Genomic DNA, 12,161 nt, shown 5'->3' on the forward strand with positions numbered 1-12,161 from the left:
TAACAAGACGGTTTAAATGCCCCTTGAAAAAGTGGTGGAGGTTACAGTAGCTAAACAAGAAGGTTTAAATGCCCCTTGGAAGTGACGTGCAAGTCGCAGTAGCTTAACAAGACGGTTTAAATGCCCCTTGGAAGAGACGTGCAGGTCGCAGTAGCTTAACAAGACAGTTTATAAGCCCCTTGGAAGAGCGGTGGAGGTCGTAATACCTTAACAAGACGGATTAAATGCCCCTTGGTAGAGACGTGCAGATCGCAGCAGCTTAACAATATGGTTTAAATGCAACTTGGAAGAGACGTGCAGGTCGCAGTCGCTAAACAAGAAGGTTTAAATGCCCCTTGGAAGAGACGTGCAGGTCGCAGTAGCTTAACAAGACGATTTAAATGCGCCTTGGAAGAGACGTGCAGGTCGCAGTAGCTTAACAAGACGGTTTAAATGCCCCTTGGAAGAGCGGTGGAGGTCGCAGTAGCTTAACAAAATGGTGTAAATACCCCTTGGAAGAGATGTGCAGGTCGCAGTAGCTTAACAAGACGGTTTTAATGCCCCTTGGAAAAGTGGTTTAGGTCGCAGTAAATTAACAAGATTGTTTAAATGCCACTTGGAAGAGACGTGCAGGTCGCAGTGGCTTAACAAGATGGTTTAAATGCCCCTTGGAAGAAACGTGCAGGTCGCAGTGGCTTAACAAGATGGTTTAAGTGCCCCTTGGAAGAGACATGCAGGTCGCAGCAGCTTAACAAGACGGTTTAAATGCCCCTTGGAAGAAACGTGCAGGTCGCAGTGGCTTAACAAGATGGTTTAAGTGCCCCTTGGAAGAGACATGCAGGTCGCAGCAGCTTAACAAGACGGTTTAAATGCCCCTTGGAAAAGTGTTGGAGGTTAAAGTAGCTAAACAAGAAGGTTTAAATGCCCCTTGGAAGAGAAGTGCAAGTCTCAGTAGCTTAACAAGACGGTTTAAATGCCCCTTGAAGAGACGTGCATTTCGCAGTAGCTTAACAAGACGGTTTAAATGCCCCTTGGAAGAGACATGCAGGTCGCAGTAGATTAACAAGACGGTTTAAATGCCCCTTGAAAAAGTGGTGGAGGTTACAGTAGCTAAACAAGAAGGTTTAAATGCCCCTTGGAAGAGATTTGCAAGTCGCAGTTGCTTAACAAGATAGTTTAAATGCCCCTTGGAAGAGACGTGCAGGTCGCAGTAGCTTAACAGGAGGGTTTAAATGCCCCTCGGAAGAGACATGCAGTTCGCAGTAGCTTAACAAGACGGTTTAAATGCCCCTTGGAAAAGTGGAGGAGGATACAGTAGCTAAACAAAAAGGTTTAAATGCCCCTTGGAAGAGACGTGCAAGTCGCAGTAGCTTAACAAGACGGTTTAAATGCCCCTTGGAAGAGACGTGCAGGTCGCAGTAGCTTAACAAGACGGTTTAAATGCCCCTTGGAAGAGCGGTGGAGGTCGTAATAGCTTAACAAGATGGATTAAATGCCCCTTGGTAAAAACGTGCAGATCGCAGCAGCTTAACAAGATGGTTTAAATGCACCTTGGAAGAGACGTGCAGGTCGCAGTAGCTTAACAAGATGGTTTAAATGCCCGTTGGAAGAGACGTGCAGGTCACAGTAGCTTAACAAGACGGCTTAAATGCCCCTTGGAAAAGTGTTGGAGGTTACAGTAGCTAAACAAGAAGGTTTAAATGCCCCTTGGAAGAGACGTGCAAGTCGCAGTAGCTTAACAAGACGGTTTAATGCCCCTTGGAAGAGACATGCAGGTCGCAATAGCTTAACAAGACGGTTTAAATGCCCCTTGGAAGAGACGTGCAGGTTGCAGTAGCTTAAAAAGACGGATTAAATGCCCCTTGGAAGAGGCGTGCAGGTCGCAGTAGCTTAAAAAGACGGATTAAATGCCCCTTGGAAGAGACGTGCAGGTCGCAGTAGCTTAGCAAGGCGGTTTAAATGCCCCATGGAAAAGACGTGCAGGTTGCAGTAGCTTAAAAAGACCGTTTAAATGCCCCATTTAGGAGACATGCAGGTCGCAGCAGCTTAACAAGACGGTTTAAATGCCCCTTGGAAAAGTGGTGGAGGTAACAGTAGCTAAACAAGAAGGTTTAAATGCCCCCTGGAAGAGACGTGCAATTCGCAGTAGCTTAACAAGACGGTTTATATGCCCCTTGGAAGAGCGGTGGAGGTCGTAATAGCTTAACAAGACGGATTAAATGCCCCTTGGTAGAGATGTGCAGGTCGCAGTAGCTTAACAAGACGGTTTAAATGCACCTTGGAAGAGATGTGCAGGTCGCAGTAGCTTAACAAGAAGGTTTAAATGACCCTTGGAAGAGACGTGCAGGTCGCAGTAGCTTAACAAGACGGTTTAAATGCCCCTTCGAAGAGCCGTGCAGGTCGCAGTAGCTTAACAAGACTGTTTAAAAGCCCCATGGAAGAGACGTTCATTTCGCAGTAGCTTAACAAGATGGTTTAAATGCCCGTTGGAAGAGACGTGCAGGTCGCAGTAGCTTAACAAGACGGTTTAAATGCCCCTTGGAAGAGACGTGCAGGTCGCAGTAGCTTAACAAGACGGTTTAAATGCCCCTTGGAAGAGCCATGCAGGTAGCAGTAGATTAACAAGACGGTTTAAATGCCCCTTGGAAAACTGGTGGAGGTTACAGTAGCTAAACAAGAATGTTTAAATGCCCCTTGGAAGAGACATGCAGGTCGCAGCAGCTTAACAAGACGGTTTAAATGCCCCTTGGAAGAGACGTGCAGGTCGCAGTAGCTTAACAAGAGGGTTTAAATGCCCCATGGAAGAGACATGCAGGTCGCAGTAGATTAACAAGACGGTTTAAATGCCCCTTGGAAAAGAGGTGTAGGTTAAAGTAGCTAAACAAGACAGTTTAAATGCCCCTTGGAAGAGACGTGCAAGTCGCAGTAGCTTATCAAGACGGTTTAAATGCCCCTTGGAAGAGACGTGCAGGTCGCAGTAGCTTAACAAGACGGTTTAAATGCCCCTTGGAAGAGCGGTGGAGGTCGTAATAGCTTAACAAGGCTGATTAAATACCCCTTGGTAGAGACGTGCAGATGGCAGCAGCTTAACAAGATGGTTTAAATGCACCTTGGAAGAGACGTGCAGGTCGCAGTAGCTTAACAAGATGGTTTAAATGCCCGTTGGAAGAGACGTGCAGTTCGCAGTAGCTTAACAAGACGGTTTAAATGCCCCTTGGAAGAGCGGTGGAGGTCGCAGTAGCTTAACAAGATGGTTTAAATGCCCCTTGGAAGAGACGTGCAGGTCGCAGTAGCTTAACAAGACGGTTTTAATGCCCCTTGGAAAAGTGGTGGAGGTCGCAGTAGATTAACAAGATGGTTTAAATGCCCCTTGGAAGAGACGTGCAGGTCGCAGTAGCTTAACAAGTTGGTTAAATTGCCCCTTGGTAGAGCGGTGGAGGTCGCAGTAGCTTAAAAAGATGGTTTAAATGCCCCTTGGAAGAGCGGTGGAGGTCGCAGTAGCTTAACAAGATGGTTTAAGTGACCCTTGAAAGAGACATGCAGGTCGCAGCAGCTTAACAAGACGGTTTAAATGCCCCTTGGAAAAGTGTTGGAGGTTACAGTAGCTAAACAAGAAGGTTTAAATGCCCCTTGGAAGAGAAGTGCAAGTCGCAGTAGCTTAACAAGACGGTTTAAATGCCCCTTGGAAGAGACGTGCATTTCGGAGTAGCTTAACAAGACGGTTTAAATGCCCCTTGGAAGAGACATGCAGGTCGCAGTAGATTAACAAGATGGTTTAAATGCCCCTTGAAAAAGTGGTGGAGGTTACAGTAGCTAAATAAGAAGGTTTAAATGCCCCTTGGAAGAGATTTGCAAGTCGCAGTAGCTTAACAAGATGGTTTAAATGCCCCTTGGAAGAGACGTGCAGGTCGCAGTAGCTTAACAAGAGGGTTTAAATGCCCCTTGGAAGAGACGTGCAGGTTGCAGTAGCTTAAAAAGTCGGTTTAAAAGCCCCTTGGAAGAGACATGCAGTTCGCAGTAGCTTAACAAGACGGTTTAAATGCCCCTTGGAAAAGTGGAGGAGGTTACAGTAGCTAAACAAAAAGGTTTAAATGTCCCTTGGAAGAGACGTGCAAGTCGCAGTAGCTTAAAAAGACGGTTTAAATGCCCCTTGGAAGAGACGTGCAGGTCGCAGTAGCTTAACAAGACGGTTTAAATGCCCCTTGGAAGAGCGGTGGAGGTCGTAATAGCTTAACAAGACGGATTAAATGCCCCTTGGTAAAGACGTGCAGATCGCAGCAGCTTAACAAGACGGTTTAATTGCACCTTGGAAGAGACGTGCAGGTCGCAGTAGCTTAACAAGATGGTTTAAATGCCCGTTGGAAGAGACGTGCTAGTCGCAGTAGCTTAACAAGACGGTTTAAATGCCCCTTGGAAAAGTGGTGGACGTTACAGTAGCTAAACAAGAAGGTTTAAATGCCCCTTTGAAGAGACGTGCAAGTTGCAGTAGCTTAACAAGACGGTTTAATGCCCCTTGGAAGAGACATGCAGGTCGCAATAGCTTAACAAGACGGTTTAAATGCCCCTTGGAAGAGACGTGCAGGTTGCAGTAGCTTAAAAAGACGGAATAAATGCCACTTGGAAGAGACATGCAGGTCGCAGTTGCTTAACAAGACGATTTAAATGCCCCTTGGAAGAGACGTGCAAATCGCAGCAGCTTAACAAGACGGTTTAAATACATCTTGGAAGAGACGTGCAGGTCACAGTAGCTTAACAAGATGGTTTAAATGCCCCTTGGAAGAGTGGTGGAGGTCGCAATAGCTTAACAAACGGTTTAAATGCCCCTTGGAAGAGACGTGCAGGTCGCAGTAGCTTAACAAGACGGTTTAAATGCCCCTTGGAAAAGCGGTCGAGGTCGCAGTAGATTAACAAGATGGTTTAAATGCCCCTTGGAAGAAACGTGCAGGTCGCAGTAGCTTAACAAGACAGTTTAAATGCCCCTTGGAAGAGCGGTGGAGGTCGCAGTAGCTTAACAAGATGGTTTAAGTGCCCCTTGGAAGAGACATGCAGGTCGCAGCAGCTTAACAAGACGGTTTTAATGCCCCTTGGAAAAGTGGTGGAGGTTACAGTAGAAAAAACAAGAAGGTTTAAATGCCCCTTGGAAGAGACGTACAAGTCACAGTAGCTTAACAAGACAGTTTATATGCCCCTTGGAAGAGCGGTGGAGGTCGTAATACCTTAACAAGATGGATTAAATGCCCCTTGGTAGAGACGTGCAGATCGCAGCAGCTTAACAAGATGGTTTAAATGCACCTTGGAAGAGACTTGCAGGTCGCAGTAGCTAAACAAGAAGGTTTAAATGCCCATTGGAAGAGACGTGCAGGTCGCAGTAGTTTAACAAGACGGTTTAAATGCCCCTTGGAAGAGAAGTGCAGGTCGCAGTAGCTTAACAAGACGGTTTAAATGCCCCTTGGAAGAGCGGTGGAGGTCGCAGTAGCTTAACAAGATGGTTTAAATGCCCCTTGGAAGAGACATGCAGGTCGCAGTAGCTTAACAAGACGGTTTTAATGCCCCTTGGAAAAGTGGTGGAGGTCGCAGTAGAATAACAAGATGGTTTAAATGCCCCTTGGAAGAGACGTGCAGGTAGCAGCAGCTTAACAAGACGGTTAAATTGCCCCATGGTAGAGAGGTGGAGGTCGCAGTAGCTTAACAAGATGGTTTAAATGCCCCTTGGAAGAGACATGCAGGTCGCAGTAGCTTAACAAGACGGTTTAAATGCCCCTTGGAAAAGTGTTGAAGGTTACAATAGCTAAACAAGAAGGTTTAAATGCCCCTTGAAAGAGAAGTGCAAGTCGCAGTAGCTTAACAAGAGGGTTTAAATGCCCCTTGGAAGAGACGTGCAGGTTGCACTAGCTTAAAAAATCGGTTTAAATGCCCCTTGGAAGAGACATGCAGTTCGCAGTAGCTTAACAAGACGGTTTAAATGCCCCTTGGAAAAGTGGAGGAGGTTACAGTAGCTAAACAAAAAGGTTTAAATGCCCCTTGGAAGTGACGTGCAAGTCGCAGTAGCTTAACAAGACGGTTTAAATGCCCCTTGGAAGAGACGTGCAGGTCGCAGTAGCTTAACAAGACAGTTTATAAGCCCCTTGGAAGAGCGGTGGAGGTCGTAATACCTTAACAAGACGGATTAAATGCCCCTTGGTAGAGACGTGCAGATCGCAGCAGCTTAACAATATGGTTTAAATGCAACTTGGAAGAGACGTGCAGGTCGCAGTCGCTAAACAAGAAGGTTTAAATGCCCCTTGGAAGAGACGTGCAGGTCGCAGTAGCTTAACAAGACGATTTAAATGAGCCTTGGAAGAGACGTGCAGGTCGCAGTAGCTTAACAAGACGGTTTAAATGCCCCTTGGAAGAGCGGTGGAGGTCGCAGTAGCTTAACAAAATGGTGAAAATGCCCCTTGGAAGAGACGTGCAGGTCGCAGTAGCTTAACAAGACGGTTTTAATGCCACTTGGAAAAGTGGTTTAGGTCGCAGTAAATTAACAAGATTGTTTAAATGCCACTTGGAAGAGACGTGCAGGTCGCAGTGGCTTAACAAGATGGTTTAAATGCCCCTTGGAAGAAACGTGCAGGTCGCAGTGGCTTAACAAGATGGTTTAAGTGCCCATTGGAAGAGACATGCAGGTCGCAGCAGCTTAACAAGACGGTTTAAATGCCCCTTGGAAGAAACGTGCAGGTCGCAGTGGCTTAACAAGATGGTTTAAGTGCCCCTTGGAAGAGACATGCAGGTCGCAGCAGCTTAACAAGACGGTTTAAATGCCCCTTGGAAAAGTGTTGGAGGTTAAAGTAGCTAAACAAGAAGGTTTAAATGCCCCTTGGAAGAGAAGTGCAAGTCTCAGTAGCTTAACAAGACGGTTTAAATGCCCCTTGAAGAGACGTGCATTTCGCAGTAGCTTAACAAGACGGTTTAAATGCCCCTTGGAAGAGACATGCAGGTCGCAGTAGATTAACAAGACAGTTTAAATGCCCCTTGAAAAAGTGGTGGAGGTTACAGTAGCTAAACAAGAAGGTTTAAATGCCCCTTGGAAGAGATTTGCAAGTCGCAGTTGCTTAACAAGATAGTTTAAATGCCCCTTGGAAGAGACGTGCAGGTCGCAGTAGCTTAACAAGAGGGTTTAAATGCCCCTTGGAAGAGACATGCAGTTCGCAATAGCTTAACAAGACGGTTTAAATGCCCCTTGGAAAAGTGGAGGAGGATACAGTAGCTAAACAAAAAGGTTTAAATGCCCCTTGGAAGAGACGTGCAAGTCGCAGTAGCTTAACAAGACGGTTTAAATGCCCCTTGGAAGAGACATGCAGGTCGCAGTAGCTTAACAAGACGGTTTAAATGCCCCTTGGAAGAGCGGTGGAGGTCGTAATAGCTTAACAAGATGGATTAAATGCCCCTTGGTAAAGACGTGCAGATCGCAGCAGCTTAACAAGACGGTTTAAATGCACCTTGGAAGAGACGTGCAGGTCGCAGTAGCTTAACAAGATGGTTTAAATGCCCGTTGGAAGAGACGTGCAGGTCACAGTAGCTTAACAAGACGGTTTAAATGCCCCTTGGAAAAGTGGTGGAGGTTACAGTAGCTAAACAAGAAGGTTTAAATGCCCCTTGGAAGAGACGTGCAAGTCGCAGTAGCTTAACAAGACGGTTTAATGCCCCTTGGAAGAGACATGCAGGTCGCAATAGCTTAACAAGACGGTTTAAATGCACCTTGGAAGAGACGTGCAGGTTGCAGTAGCTTAAAAAGACGGATTAAATGCCCCTTGGAAGAGACGTGCAGGTCGCAGTAGCTTAACAAGGCGGTTTAAATGCCCCATGGAAAAGACGTGCAGGTTGCAGTAGCTTAAAAAGACCGTTTAAATGCCCCATTTAGGAGACATGCAGGTCGCAGCAGCTTAACAAGACGGTTTAAATGCCCCTTGGAAAAGTGGTGGAGGTTACAGTAGCTAAACAAGAAGGTTTAAATGCCCCCTGGAAGAGACGTGCAATTCGCAGTAGCTTAACAAGACGGATTAAATGCCACTTGGAAAAGTGGAGGAGGTTACAGTAGCTAAACAAAAAGTTTAAATGCCCCTTGGAAGAGACGTGCAAGTCGCAGTAGCTTAACAAGACGGTTTAAATGCCCCTTGGAATAGACGTGCAGGTCGCAGTAGCTTAACAAGATGGTTTAAATGCCTCTTGGAAGAGCGGTTTTAGGTCGTAATAGCTTAACAAGACGGATTAAATGCCCCTTGGTAAAGACGTGCAGATTGCAGCAGCTTAACAAGACGGTTTAAATGCACCTTGGAAGAGACGTGCAGGTCGCAGTAGCTTAACAAGATGATTTAAATGCCCGTTGGAAGAGACGTGCAAGTCGCAGTAGCTTAACAAGACGGTTTAAATGCCCCTTGGAAAAGTGTTGGAGGTTACAGTAGCTAAACAAGAAGGTTTAAATGCCCCTTGGAAGAGACGTGCAAGTTGCAGTAGCTTAACAAGACGGTTTAATGCCCCTTGGAAGAGACATGCAGGTCGCAATAGCTTAACAAGACGGTTTAAATGCCCCTTGGAAGAGACGTGCAGGTTGCAGTAGCTTAAAAAGACAGATTAAATGCCCCTTGGAAGAGACATGCAGGTCGCAGTAGCTTAACAAGACGATTTAAATGCCCCTTGGAAGAGACGTGCAAATCGCAGCAGCTTAACAAGACGGTTTAAATACATCTTGGAAGAGACGTGCAGGTCACAGTAGCTTAACAAGATGGTTTAAATGCCCGTTGCAAGAGACGTGCAGGTCGCAGTAGCTTAACAATATGGTTTAAATGGCCATTGGAAGAGACGTGCAGGTCGCAGTAGCTTAACAAGGCGGCTTAAATGCCTCATGGTAAAGACGTGCAGGTTGCAGCAGCTTAAAAAGACCATTTAAATTCCCCATTTAGGAGACGTCCAGGTCGCAGTAGCTTAACAAGACGGTTTAAATGCCCCTTGGAAGAGTGGTGGAGGTCGCAATAGCTTAACAAGACGGTTTAAATGCCCCTTGGAAGAGATGTGCAGGTCACAGTAGCTTAAGAAGACGGTTTAAATACCCCTTGAAATAGCGGTCGAGGTCGCAGTAGATTAACAAGATGGTTTAAATGCCCCTTGGAAGAAACGTGCAGGTCGCAGTAGCTTAACAAGACAGTTTAAATGCCCCTTGGAAGAGCGGTGGAGGTCGCAGTAGCTTAACAAGATGGTTTAAGTGCCCCTTGGAAGAGACATGCAGGTCGCAGCAGCTTAACAAGACGGTTTAAATGCCCCTTGGAAAACTGGTGGAGGTTACAGTAGCTAAACAAGAAGGTTTAAATGCTCCTTGGAAGAGACATGCAGGTCGCAGCAGCTTAACAAGACGGTTTAAATGCCCCTTGGAAGAGACGTGCAGGTCGCAGTAGCTTAACAAGAGGGTTTAAATGCCCCATGGAAGAGACATGCAGGTCGCAGTAGATTAACAAGACGGTTTAAATGCCCCTTGGAAAAGTGGTGGAGGTTACAGTAGCTAAACAGACAGTTTAAATGCCCCTTGGAAAAGACGTGCAAGTCGCAGTAGCTTATCAAGACGGTTTAAATGCCCCTTGGAAGAGACGTGCAGGTCGCTGTAGCTTAACAAGACGGTTTAAATGCCCCTTGGAAGAGCGGTGGAGGTCGTAATAGCTTAACAAGGCGGATTAAATACCCATTGGTAGAGACGTGCAGATGGCAGCAGCTTAACAAGATGGTTTAAATGCACCTTGGAAGAGACGTGCAGGTCCCAGTAGCTTAACAAGATGGTTTAAATGCCCGTTGGAAGAGACGTGCAGTTCGCAGTAGCTTAACAAGACGGTTTAAATGCCCCTTGGAAGAGACGTGCAGGTCGCTGTAGCTTAACAAGACGGTTTAAATGCCCCATGGAAGAGATGTGCAGGTCGCAGTAGCTTAAAAAGACGGTTTAAATGCCCCTTGGAAGAGCGGTGGAGGTCGCAGTAGCTTAACAAGATGGTTTAAATGCCCCTTGGAAGAGACGTGCAGGTCGCAGTAGCTTAACAAGACGGTTTTAATGCCCCTTGGAAAAGTGGTGGAGGTCGCAGTAGATTAACAAGATGGTTTAAATGCCCCTTGGAAGAGACGAGCAGGTCGCAGTAGCTTAACAAGTTGGTTAAATTGCCCCTTGGTAGAGCGGTGGAGGTCGCAGTAGCTTAACAAGATGGTTTAAATGCCCCTTGGAAGAGACATGCAGGTCGCAGCAGCTTAACAAGACTGTTTAAATGCCCCTTGGAAAAGTGTTGGAGGTTACACTAGCTAAACAAAAAGGTTTAAATGCCCCTTGGAAGAAAAGTGCAAGTCGCAGTAGCTTAACAAGACGGTTTAAATGCCCCTTGGAAGAGACGTGCATTTCGCAGTAGCTTAACAATACGGTTTAAATGCCCCTTGGAAGAGACATGCAGGTCGCAGTAGTTTAACAAGACGGTTTAAATGCCCCTTGAAAAAGTGGTGGAGGTTACAGTAGCTAAATAAGAAGGTTTAAATGCCCCTTGGAAGAAATTTGCAAGTCGCAGTAGCTTAACAAGATGGTTTAAATGCCCCTTGGAAGAGACGTGCAGGTCGCAGTAACTTAACAAGAGGGTTTAAATGCCCTTTGGAAGAGACGTGCAGGTTACAGTAGCTTAAAAAGTCGGTTTAAATGCCCCTTGGAAGAGACATGCAGTTCGCAGTAGCTTAACAAGACGGTTTAAATGCCCCTTGGAATAGACGTGCAGGTCGCAGTAGCTTAACAAGACGGTTTAAATGCCCCTTGGAAGAGCGGTTTTAGGTCGTAATAGCTTAACAAGACGGATTAAATGCCCCTTGGTAAAGACGTGCAGATTGCAGCAGCTTAACAAGACGGTTTAAATGCACCTTGGAAGAGATGTGCAGGTCGCAGTAGCTTAACAAGATGGTTTAAATTCCCGTTGGAAGAGACGTGCAAGTCGCAGTAGCTTAACAAGACGGTTTAAATGCCACTTGGAAAAGTGTTGGAGGTTACAGTAGCTAAACAAGAAGGTTTAAATGCCCCTTGGAAGAGACGTGCAAGTTGCAGTAGCTTAAAAAGACGGTTTAATGCCCCTTGGAAGAGACATGCAGGTCGCAATAGCTTAACAAGACGGTTTAAATGCCCCTCGGAAGAGACGTGCAGGTTGCAGTAGCTTAAAAAGACGGATTATATGCCCCTTGGAAGAGACATGCAGGTCGCAGTATCTTAACAAGACGATTTAAACGCCCCTTGGAAGAGACGTGCAAATCGCAGCAGCTTAACAAGACGGTTTAAATACATCTTGGAAGAGACGTGCAGGTCACAGTAGCTTAACAAGATGGTTTAAATGCCCGTTGCAAGAGACGTGCAGGTCGCAGTAGCTTAACAATACGGTTTAAATGGCCATTGGAAGAGACGTGCAGGTCGCAGTAGCTTAACAAGGTGGCTTAAATGCCTCATGGAAAAGACGTGCAGGTTGCAGCAGCTTAAAAAGACCGTTTAAATTCCCCATTTAGGAGACGTGCAGGTCGCAGTAGCTTAACAAGATGGTTTAAATGCCCCTTGGAAGAGTGGTGGAGGTCGCAATAGCTTAACAAGATGGTTTAAATGCCCCTTGGAAGAGATGTGCAGGTCGCAGTAGCTTAACAAGACGGTTTAAATGCCCCTTGGAATAGCGGTCGAGGTCGCAGTAGATTAACAAGATGGTTTAAATGCCCCTTGGAAGAAACGTGCAGGTCGCAGTAGCTTAACAAGACAGTTTAAATGCCCCTTGGAAGAGCGGTGGAGGTCGCAGTAGCTTAACAAGATGGTTTAAGTGCCCCTTGGAAGAGACATGCAGGTCGCAGCAGCTTAACAAGACGGTTTAAATGCCCATTGGAAAAGTGGTGGAGGTTACAGTAGCTAAACAAGAAGGTTTAAATGCCCCTTGGAAGAGACGTACAAGTCACAGTAGCTTAACAAGACAGTTTATATGCCCCTTGGAAGAGCGGTGGAGGTCGTAATACCTTAACAAGATGGATTAAATGCCCCTTGGTAGAGACGTGCAGAACGCAGCAGCTTAACAAGATGGTTTAAATGCACCTTGGAAGAGACTTGCAGGTCGCAGTAGCTAAACAAGAAGGTTTAAATTCCCATTGGAAGAGACGTGCAGGTCGCAGTAGTT

Source organism: Phyllobates terribilis, unplaced genomic scaffold (genome assembly GCF_046119375.1).
Source record: "Phyllobates terribilis strain yellow unplaced genomic scaffold, ASM4611937v1 Scaffold_22__1_contigs__length_20350403, whole genome shotgun sequence".
Taxonomy (NCBI): domain Eukaryota; kingdom Metazoa; phylum Chordata; class Amphibia; order Anura; family Dendrobatidae; genus Phyllobates; species Phyllobates terribilis.